Below are 12,707 nucleotides of genomic sequence, written 5' to 3' on the forward strand. Positions count from 1 at the left end.
TGTGTGGGTGTGGATGTAAATGAGCGCGCGCGTTTGTTTTTGTTTTGCTTTTGCTTTTACTTTTGCCAAATAACACAAAATGCGGCCGCCGACGAGACTAAAAATGATTCAAATATTTGCGCTAATGTGTAAAAATACGCTGCTGCAGCTTGTTGCATGCAACACGCGCCGACGGCGACGACAATTTAGCTCCCGTTTTTCATTTCATTTCAGTTCATTTTCGTCTCCTGTTTTGCTTTTGAACCTGTCAGCATGCACATTTTCTTTAGCCTTTGCGTTTGTCTCTTCTCATTGTTGCATTTTCGCCGTTGCTTCATATGTGTGTGCATGTTTTTTATGCGAAGCTACGCACACAGAGACAATGTAGGCATGCATGCATGGCCGTGTTATTTGGTGTTGTCTTCGTTCGCTTTGTTTGTTTGTTTGTGATACCGGTTTCGCTCTCTCCTACATTTTGTCTTCCTGCTGCTCTCTCAACGCGCTCTTCTACTCTCTATGCTGTTGTTGTTGGTATTGTTGATGCACAGGTAGTTGGTGCTCATAGTTTACTTTTAGATTTCTTTTCTGCGCTTCTGTGCGTATACGTTGTTGTTTTTTTTTTCTGTTTGCTTTGTCTTAATTATGTTTTATTTGCTCTCAGCAATTATTAATCTGATTTCTGATTTTCAGTCTCTTTGCCTTGCCTTTTGCCAGCGCCTATAAAAAGTTCAATTCGATTTGCTTTTTTCTGTTTTCGTTTTATTGTTTATTCCACATTTTGTATAAGTTAAAATTTTTGTTCTTATTTTGTATTCTTTTTTGTTCTGTTGCCAAGGCCGTTAAACTTTGTTAATGGATTATTTAGAGCTTTTTTTCGTTACCTGATTTGTTTAACTTTTTAAGTCTTGGCCATATTTTGTTTTTCTCTGTCTTCCTCATTTTTGCTTTTTTGTTTTTGCTCTCCATTTAGTTTTGGAATTCGCTTGCCTATCTAACTATTTAGAATATAGATTGTTCATTGTTTGTTTGTGATTTTTTTATTTGCATTTGCTTTATGTTGGGTATTTCGCTTGACGTCAATAAGATTTTTTGCTTTTTAATTAAATCAGGAAGATTTCCAGGAAATTTGATAACTGTTTATTGTGTAAATTCAATTTATGGCTTCACTTGTATATGTATATTTAAATATATACAAAAGTCAATATGAATGTATTAAATCTTGTCCAGCAGAACTGCTGATCTCTTTCATTCTTAATCATAAAAACCATCTTAATAACACTTCTTATTGGGAGTGATAAAAGTCATTACAATCTCGACTTCAAATCGTATAGATTGCTTAGCAATAAATAAACTGTAATTAAATTCATTCACTTAATTGGTTGGTAAAATATATATTCTAAACGTTTAGCATATTTATCGCACAATCATATCATTATAAATTGTTATAAACTCTTTGATTGAAAAATAAACAAAATACTATATATAATAGCTCAAGCAAAATCAGTAATCACCGTTTTTATATACTCCACACACTATCAACAAATTCTTATCGGTCTAATATATCGAAAACTTAAATAGCTTAAATATAAAAAATAAGTATATGTATTAAATATAACTACAAAGCGTTTTATCTTATTGTAGCGTTAAAACGTATTTAAACAATTATGAAAAATTTGAAATAAAAAACTTGTTAAAAAGAATTTAATAGGTGAATGAATAAAAGGGTTCCAATGGAAAAATATTGAATTGAGAGTTTAGCGAACTAAGTGACCGACAAATTCTTTCAGAATTATATAAAAAAACCAAAATTGATTTATTGGCATTAGGAAGACTCTTATTAACTTGCTGACAGCTTGCCGTAACAATAATATATATTTGTATAATACGGATTGACAAAAACTGTGCTAGCCTCAAGAAGCTTTTTGATTTAGTTGAATGGGGATCACACAAACACACTCCCCCACCCTTACGAAATGCAAACATAAATGAAAACATAACAGAAATTATTCATCTCACTTTGACGCCGTCTGACCGCAAGCGAAGGTCTAAGGTCTGCGTAATACCCCTAAGGCCTATGTGTGGGCCCTTCACGGCGCAGTAGCTTGCGTACATAAATCAAGTCCAATTATAAGCATATTAAACACATTGTGCTTCAACGAAAAGCAGAATTTGTGCACGAAATAGCCAAAAATAGCAGCCACAAAAAATATATATACATATACATGTGTGTGTGTGTGTGTGTGTGTGTATGTGCGAAAAGTAAAAGGCAAAAAAATTATCATAATAATTCTATTAATACTGTGAGCGTTTGAATACAATCTTCTCCAGAAATGTAATGAACAAATATTCCGATTTCTTACTGCTTTCAAAGGAACTTTATAACACAATGTTGTAAAGAAATAATCTATATAATACTGTTAAATGTTTTATGAAACGTATTTGTTATTAGCAATTTAATTGTAATATTTTATAGAATAAATAAACTGTATCGATATATAAAGAATGAGTAAGAGCGTTATAGTCGAGACTGCTCGACTAGGAGATCTCTTGTCCTGTGCGCACAAGTGTTTTTCATTACACGCATCTTTTATTAATACATATGTTGAGCTATACTATTCTATTTTTTTTTTTGTTTCAAGAGCCTTCTGCCTGTTACATAAATTTTCGAAAAACATTTCGGTCTAAATTTCCACTTTCAATGGGTTGGTATGAAAGCAAAGCATTTTATTTAGCGAGTTGTTAGGAGCCTGTTCCTTGAATGAATTTCATTGATTATTTTTGAAAGTTTTTCTGACCTATATCTTAGGATCTTTGGCAAATAGCTTGCCGAAATTTGTTACTAATATAAATAAAGCATAGCTCTACACATATTTAGCCCGTCGCACAAGAAGCGCTCGTTCACTAGAACTAGAAACTAAATTTAGATAGGTGCGATTTAAATGTGAAGGCAAAAAGCATTTGCCTTGTGCCTATACAACAATCCAAACCAAATTTTTGGCTTAACCTGTGCACTCAAAATACATATATATCTATACATGTATGTAAACAGAAAGCAAATATTTCATACGCCTCCACAAAAGAATTGTGAAAAAAATACAAAAATAAAATAAGATACTTTTTCGCACGCTTTCGTGCTGGAAATTTTCTGAGGAATTTCTGCCTTCGATTTTCTGTTTGTTATTATTTTAATATATTTTTCGTTATTGGTTATTTATTTAAGTTTTTGCTTAGTTTTGATTTGATTTACTCATTTACAAAGCGAGCAAGAATATTGTCCTTTCATTTGCTGCTTAATTATTCCGACATTTGCGCTATGAAATGCTTTGCTATAGATGAGCTCAAGTGAACTTTGACGTTATTTGAACATAAATATATGTATACAGTCATGTGTATGCGTGTGTGTAAATACATATATTGACTTTATATACACTCAATTGTAATTGATTTATCTTGACAATCAATTAATTAATTAATTATACACTCAATTTGTTGTGGGACATTCAACTACTATATAATTGCTCAGTTTCATGTTTCATATATTTATATAAATATATATAGATATTGATCTATGTACTTATGTTTCTCATGCAAACGTTTACATTGCTCTTCGTGTTCCATTCGTTAACGTTTAACAACTTTTCATTATTTAGCTTTTATGCTCTGTACTTGAAAGCTTCTTTATTCCTCTTTGTCTTTGCTTTACATTCGTAAACGTTATACATATAATCATTCATGATGATTTGATTTTTGAGCTCCTTAACTGCACGTGGATTGCTTTCCATTTTTTTCGCTTAAGTTTCTTGTTCATTTTCTTTTCTTTAGTAAACGTTCGTAAACGTTAAAATTTGTTTCTCTCTCTTTTGCTTAACAATTCGTCAATGTTTATTTATTATAATTTTTCTACTTCTCTTTTTGCATTTGCAGTGGTTAGCGTTATCATTTGCTATCTTTGCCACTTCTTCGCCCAAAATGGTCCATTTTTTTGGACGTTGCCTATGAGTGAAGTTAAGCTGAAGCCTTTACGAACGCATTTTATTTATGTTATCTTAGTTATTTTATTTTCTCTCTACTATGCTGGAAGTTTGACGTGAATTCTGTGAAGCAAAGGTTTTTAGGGTCAAGTTGCAGCAACTTTGACGAAAATGGAAAACGAAGAGCAAAATTTAAATAACGGAGCGAGTGGCATAGGATTAGCTTCGCTGTTAACTGAATGTGGCCAGGCTTGGGGCGTGACTCTGCGCTGAAATTACAGTTAACTCTGGGCGTGCCTCGAGGCGTATACTTTGTTTTTTTTTTTTTTTCTGTTGGCGCGTGGCCAACCTAACAGAATCAAGTCAGCCAAGAGAAACCGAATAAGGCAAATGTAAATAAGTATTTGTTATAAATGTTATGTGAATCAAAATAACTGCAGATCTGAATGTTCTATATATGTAGGTATATACATTTATATAAGTATATATATAAGTATGTGTATGATATATTTTAAACTTAGGCCAATTCATTAGGCCGTAGTTTCTGCCTATTTCGCTGGCAAATGCGGCACGCACGCGACATTGACAAAGAACAACAACTCGGCTTAGCGTTGGCTCGTTTCACGTCCTCTTCTCAGTCAGACGGCAAATAACAAGAAATTTGTGTGTGTGTGTATCTGTCTGTGTGTGTCATTTTTTTTTTGGGTATTTTTTCCAATTTACCCAAAACACCGCCCACAACCCTCGCTCAGTTTTTCAGCATCTTGTCGGCGTTTTTCTTTGAGCTGCCCTCGACGTGCGGCGCATGGCAAAGCGAGGGAAATGCCGGAAAAACTGTCTGACATTGCCATTGTTTGTCTTTGGCAGTTCCCAAAACGGAACTAGCTATGCACATACCACACACACACACACACATACTTTCACACTCGGATACGCACTCACATGTATTTAGCTAGCTGCAGTCTAGTTTCTCGCTACTCGCTTCTCACTGTTCGCTATTCGCTTCTCACTTCTCGCGAGACAATTTCAACTGTCTGCGCAGCAATTTCTTTTGTCTTTCTTTTACAAAGAAAACTTTGCAAAAGATGAAAAGTACAAGAAAACGAACAGAAAAAAAATCGTTTCACACAAATTAACGGATATTGCAGATTTGGCGTTTCTTTTGCTTCAATTGTGAACTTTGGCAACTTTTTTTCGATAAAGTTCAACAGAATTTTCATCATGCTGAGCCTTTACCATGCAAGCGGAAGTTATTATGAAATATCGATTAGCTGAAATCATAATGAGTTTGTTGCGTAAGGCAGTAAATATTAAAATCATAAAATTGTTGCGTAAGTCATAAATGATTGTATATGTATTAATAAGGCCTCCGGGGTATTTTAATCCTTGGCTTAGGCAATCGGCTTACTTCTACTTAGCACGTAAAATCAATGAAGCTATTTTTTTCTGATGCGCCTCTGTTGGTTGTTATAAATATTTAAAGCTCTTTAGTCAGACTAACATTGACTATATATGAACGCAAATATAGCTCAATATACTAAACTATGTGTAGCAAACTTGTTATATATAAACAAGTCTAAAAATGAGTTCATCTAACACTAAACTATACCAAATGTTAGTACAAGCCATCTCTTTCCCAATATGCATCTCGTTTTCTTTTAGACGCTTTTCAACACTGTTACGCACCATTATCAGTGCTGTCAAACTGTTCATGCAAACTGTGTAAAGTGCAGGCAAAAATGTCTTCTATGCAGAGAGGTGTTTGGCAGCAGCCAAGCTGCACAAGACAACATAAAAATATATATTTTATTAAAACAAATATATAAAACAGAAAATGAAACAATGTAGCTTTGCTAACAGCACATTTTCAATATGTATATATGTATAATATATATGTATCAATATATAAACAGCTCTGTTCATGCAAATAGAAGTGCTGCTTGCTGAGCACTAAATATTTTTAGTGCTAAAAACAATATTTCGAAAATATTTTGCAATGCACATTAAGGCTAACATATTTTTCTATTAATTGAGATGTTTTTAGTGGTTTTAGTTGCTCATAAAAATATTAGTGGCTACATAAGAAAGGAAACAAAAAACTATTTAACTTTAATCGAAGCTCATGTATTGTGTTTTCATGGAGACATTTAATTCTTGGCGCAAACCTTTTGCAAACACATGAACCACAGCTGTCTGCCCTTCTGACACTCAATTACTTTTCAAAGAAATGCTTGAGCTTCTGCATTTTAACACTTGATTTGATATGCAAATATGAACCATGTATACTTAAAGCATGGAATGGAGTTGGCTAAGCGGGGAGGTGAACCTGAAAATATTTATGTGAAATCACAAAATTTATGGCATTCCCTGTGACATCTTCACTTTGCTTGGCTGTGTGTGTGCTGGTTGTATTTTTCGTTTACGGTGAGTAACTTTTGTAAGCAATGCCAAGAAGTTGTCATTGCATTTGCGTAAATGCTCTATCTAATGGGCATACAAATAGCTCCACATACTTTATTAAAATTGTATTTTAAATCAAAATTAAAATTAAATAATTATAATAATACGCAACTTATCATGCGAGTTTCGTAATGATTTTGTAGAGTTTTTGGGCTAGCTTATCACTTAAATTTCGCTCATAAGTTTGGCATTCTTTAAGAAGACTACCTGTCTGCTGTTTCCCAGAAAGTTACCCAAAATTCAATACTTATCGATCAAAGTGATTAACACATGATTTGAAATAAATTTAATGTGCAATTAGAGCAACTCATTTGCAATTTATCCACTCAAGTAATCAACGTGAATAGGTTTTGTATCGAAGTACATGATTAATCAACAATGCTCTACTTAATTTTGAGAATGTAAAGAATATATGGCTCATACGAAGTATGTAAATTATCGATAAGTGTAAAACTTTCGAAAGTGGATCACTTGGTATAATTATGTCATACAAGCTTAATAGTATTCGTTTTTTTCTACTTTATATATATACGTATATAAATGAACGATTTAAATATCGTTTTAAAACTTATCGAACATGTTATTGATATTTTTTAATAACTCGTAGTACAATCCCACTTTGTTATTCAGATAAATTACGAAAAATCTTACTAGATTCTAGTTTTCACTGCCAATTTTTAGTGTATTTGGCTGTTCGGCTAAGCTTAGCTCAAATGATATACACTTCTTTCAGTTGTTTTGCACTCACTTCGCTTGTTTGGTAAAGTTATACACTGCTTTATATGCTGTGTGTACGTTTTGGCACGTGACAATAAATTGTTGTTGTTTGCACGCTGTTGAGTTGTTCCACTTGTTGTTGTTGCTGCTGTTGTCTCTGTCTTCGTCTTCCTCTTGTTTTAGTTGCTTGCAAGTTCTATGTAGTTTTGCAGCCAAGTAAGAAAAGTGTGTCATAAATGTCATAGTTAATATTTGCTGTTCCCTACTTTTTGGCAACTGGCTTAAAATGCCATGTAAGTTCACAGAGTTTCCACAAGAAGAACGTGCCACACAGGCACACATATGTATATATGTATATATATACGATATATATTTCATATACGATAATATGTGCGTCATATGGTTTTAAAAATAAAAGCACTGCACGCTCTACCAACCTTGACCCGTTAGTCAATTCACTTGCTGAACAAAGAGCAAAAAAATAAAAAAATAAAAATAAAAAAAATATATATAAATTGCAGTACGGCGCATTTATGGGAACAACATTGAATTCTTCTTCTCTTTGTGTGTGTGTGTATGTATTTGTGTGCCAAATCCATAACCAATAAACCACAAAACCGACACACATCTGAGTGCTCATACCTTAAATTAAATGGTGGCACATCCAAAAAAAGGAACTAAATTCAGAAATAAACAGAATATACACAACATTTTTGCAATCTGTGCGAGTGCATGGCTAGAAATGCAAGAGTGCTTGATTAGTTGATACCCTATAAGTGGTTATTTTGTTGCATTTTGTTAAGGAACACTTACAGTTTGCCTAGAATTTTTTGGGTTTACCTATACAATTCTTGCTAAAAGGCTTTTCTAATCTTAAATATAAATAACATGATAAGATCAATTCAATATATGGATAGTTATATATTTAATGCATATACTTTGCTAGCTTTTGCAGGCTATCAATAGAAAAACTCTGAGAAAACACTGTAACTCGATTGACAACAGCAGAGAAAGTAAAAATGATCTAAAAAGCGTTACATGAAATACATTGAAATTGTAGCTAGTAGATACGTTTGAAAAGCCGCCAGATACACACACACACGCAACGCAGACAGAGAGAGTCACTCTTACAGCACGTTTATTATGCCGTGTAATTAATCATGTGGCCTACTGTCATGGCAAATGGAATCGAATTACTTTGTGCCAAGTGGCAAAAATTTCATGTGCCGCTCCACTGCATTTTAATATTGAGATATAACAGACGATAGGCAATGCTGCTATCGTGCGCTGACACTATTAAATGAATGATTCGTGTTTATAAATATTCTCTAGTTGAAATATCACAATAACTAGTTTTATTGTAATTGATATTTCGAATTGAATATGCAGGGATTGTGTAGTAGACACAACAAATAGCCGAAGGTTACAATCGAGGTGCGAGAAAAGTCAATTGGCATAACAATGGCGTTAGATATATACCTTCAAGCTATATTCTCAATTAATTTAATTTAATTAATTTATTTGTCAAATATGTTTTAATCTAACTCATATTCGAGTACAACTACTCGCTTACTCTATGAATTATTTGAACAGGCATTTTTTATCGATCAGCGCCATCGATATTTGTAAAAAAAAAAATATAAAAAATTATATTATGTATTTGAGCTTAGTTATAATAGAAGTCATAGTACTTGATGGCATCTAATTAATTATTTATTTTGTTGCGATTTATTGTCTAGAATCGAATGTTATAAAATCGATAAATTCGTCACTGCTATTATTTAACAATCTTCAAGAGTTTATTATTTGTTAGAAATCAGATCACAATTCTTTTAGTTTTCTGTATATATTTTGTTGATGAACTATTTATCAATAAAACATGATATTCATTTATCAATTCTGAATTTTCTCGTTTTTGTCCCACTCAAATTTGAATAATTTTCTTACTTCAACGAACAACAAGTTGCCACAAATTTGCATGAATGAAGCCTGCATAATAAGAGGCAGAAAAACAAACAGTAATAGACATAAGGCTAACGGCTAACGGCTAACGCAAGAACAAGGAGAAACTCGTATATTAAATTCTCCATTTAAATCAATAAAAAATTCTGAAACGAGAAGAAATTCGATAAAATTTATAGCACATAAAATGTTGAAAAAGTGCAACTTGCAACAATAAATTGTGCACCTTATGATGTACAAACACTAAAAAAAAAGCTCACACACATACACACAAAAGCACTCAACGAACATTTTTCATTATGCTTTTTAGCTTGATTTTGCAGCCGTTTACCCCTTCGACTATGCTGCATTTGCTTCATTTTTCCAATTTTTGTTTTTAGTTTTGCGCTTTGTTGTTGCTGGTGCTTGTTGGCTGACTGCACTTGGCCTAAAGTTGATTGCATGACATTGTTCTTAGTTTTCGCTTACATATCGTATATATATAGAGCCCAAACCAAACCAACGCCCTGAATTCTACCCTAACTTATCCTTAGTCTATTCTCACACCCATGAACAGACACACCTCAATTGCTGTTGTTGCTGTTGCTGTTGTTGAGTGTGCGCGCGATTTGTTTACATTGATTTTGTTGCTGTACACAATCAGAGTCTCCGCCCAGGTTTCTCCCCCGCTTCAGACGGAGCACAGCATTCGCAATATTATTGAACAACAAAATAGAAAGAAAATGGATTCAATAGAAAAACCTGAACTTTGATTTCTATTTTGTTTGTGGTGCAACATTTTTGCGGCTGTTATATATTTTTAAATGCACTACAAATCAACTGTATTACAGTTATGTGATGCAGCTTGGATTGATAATAAATATTTAATATATTTAATATATATCTTATATATTATTCAATTATGATAGAAACAACTTTTATACTTCGTTGAATTTATTTTATTAATCAGAATTTTATTTTACTTTTAATATTACTATAAAAACATTTTTATTTTTTCTTCTTTATAAATTAAAGTTAAATTTTTCAAGATTCAAAATTACTTTTTAAATCACATTCTTTCCAGCTGACTAAAGCTTTAAAGTTTCATTAAAAACCGAACACAATTAAAGGGAATTAGAACTAACAATATAGAATTGGAACAGCATATATTTTAATAAACGAAAAGGCTTTAATAACTTAAATATTTTATGATAAAAAAGTTCTAAGCTTAACAACCCTCACAGTGTATTCGATTTTCTATTGTATAATTTTGTATATTTTTTATTGAGTTCTAAAATAGTTGAACGTTTTTCGATTTATTTAGTTGCATTTTGTTTGGGCTCGATGCAATGATAAATGTTCAAGTAATAAACTTGAAAAATGCGCTTTGTAAGGCCTGCTCCGAGAGCTGAGAGGGAGCGCAGTCTGTCCGTCACGACTCTCAAGTTCTTCAATGAGTGTATTTCTCTTCGTATTTAGGCTGAAGCCAGAGTGAGTTGATGACTAAGACAAATTGTTTTCACTGCATGTGTCAGTCGTTTAAAAATAGTTGAAATATGGCACATTTGGAAATATATGTATATATATATGTGTGTGTGTACTTCAAACAGTTTTTCGAAGTTTTGCACTTAGTGAATCAAAAAAGTAAAAAGAAACCTAATTGTCTCCCAATCAATGAGTTAAAGCAGCTGTTGTTTCTTCTTCTTCTGGTGATTAAATTAGTTGGATTTTTCATTTAACTAAAACTTATTTGTACTGCAACCATTTTGTTTTAGTAACGTGTGAACTAAAACATATATTTCCTCTTCTGCACCTAACAGCTTGAACTATTCATTGTTCCTAAAAAGCTTAAAATAACTTTTGGCAAGTTTAAACTTGTAGAAAAGTAATTTGTTTAATTTGTGGACGCTTCACAACTTTTGTGAACTGAGAGCCAACAAGCCAAAAAATGAAAATTATTGTCAATTTATATAATTAAATAAATAACTGCAGTGCATAAGCTCAAAGATTAAACAACTGTTAACTTCCACAAGCCACTTTGTTTATGGAAAGGAAACATAAAAATGCAATTAACATTTTACTTTATTTCAAATCTTTCTCACCACAAACAAAGTCGACGTTGAACTCATAAAAGTTAATCTCGATTTATTTTTCATTCGGTTTTTGTGGAACGTCCCTTTTAAAACTAACGATCCGTTGGATTTCCTTAAGCAATTTATGCATTTGTAATAGCTATTTAGCTCGGCCATTGATAGGTTGCCATAAGAACTCAGCGACATAAATGCGACATGGCTTTGGCAAGCTTCAAACTTGTCGATTATAATAAACGATAATGTGCTGCAATGATAAAGTCGCTGTCGCTGTCGCAGTTTGAGCTGAAAAAGAGCAGCTCCGCAAAACTTGACTTGCATTTAATGTAAAAACTATATATATAAAATAAGTTAGTCAGAAGGGACCGACTAGGCAATACCCTGAAACCTACACAGATTAAAATATTCAAATAATTCTAGACTTTCCTAACATATAGTTTAACAGGAATATATGCCAATAAATTATTTTTTATATATACTTTCAACTATTTCTTTTATGCTCTGTAACTTTTGTAACTAACGTTATCAGACGTATATATGGGCATAAGAAGTTCGACTGATATATAGTCTTCATATCTGCATGTTACATATATTTGCTCAAAAATATTATACCCTTTATAAACATTGTCAATGGGTTCGAGCGTACAAAAAGAAAAGAAGTTGCGGTTTGTTGTCCCTTTCATCAACATCAGCAGCACAAAGAGCAAAAAAAATATATATATATATATTGAAACATATATATATGTGTGTGTCTATAAAAAAATTAAAGTTTACTGCAGTTTTCATGGCATTTCCAGGCATTCCCTTGCACTTACAGCAACAACAGAGCTGTCACCACCCAATTTTAAGGTTTAAGAAAAAATAGGATATAGAGATGACAGCGTGTTAAGTTCACAGTATATATATTTGATAAAAAATAAAACTATCCTTATTCAGCAAATGTATCAAAAATGTTCATGCTTTGCCTAAGGAGTTATTGGTCACGACCTGACGCGATTATAAGAGTGTGAGACAAAAATGTCTAATTTGGATAATGATTTTTATTATACATAGATTACTAGGGCTGCGTGTCACGAACTGCAATTGTCGCACTCACGAACAAAGCTTGAAACTTGAATACAAACATATCGTTTAAAATTGAATAAGAGTCACGAATCGCACTCATCTCTAGCTTGCCAGGCGCAACATTTTGGGTTCAGCCTTTTTGCTGTTGCCAGCAGCTGACATGTCTTTTGACACTTTGTACGCTTTTTTGCTTTCATTTACATTTGGCACTTTGATGCCCTATCGAATATTGACATAGGTGCTTAATTAGGTCAGCTTGTGGCAGGTAAAACTGGGCTTAAAGAAATTAAAGTTAGTTGTGGTTATTTTAAATGAGAGTCAAAATATAGTTAATGATTATATTAATGATTTGAGATTTGATTAATTTATCTTAAAATCGAAAAGAACTTAGATATATTTATTTATTTTATTTTTTTTTATTTTTTAAATTAGAGAGCAATTTCTTTGATATACTCGAGACCAACATTTTTTTTTGTTTGTATCT

General features: G+C 32.5%; 1 long non-coding RNA gene across 1 annotated transcript in view; it reads left to right on the plus strand.

Moving 5' to 3' along the window:
- LOC115482806 overlaps positions 1-12,707 on the plus strand; it is a 78,874-nt gene that overhangs the window by 685 nt on the left and 65,482 nt on the right. The window lies entirely within an intron of this gene.

The sequence above is a fragment of the Drosophila hydei genome, unplaced genomic scaffold (genome assembly GCF_003285905.1).
Source record: "Drosophila hydei strain 15085-1641.00,03,60 unplaced genomic scaffold, DhydRS2 tig00000063-arrow-pilon, whole genome shotgun sequence".
Lineage (NCBI taxonomy): Eukaryota > Metazoa > Arthropoda > Insecta > Diptera > Drosophilidae > Drosophila > Drosophila hydei.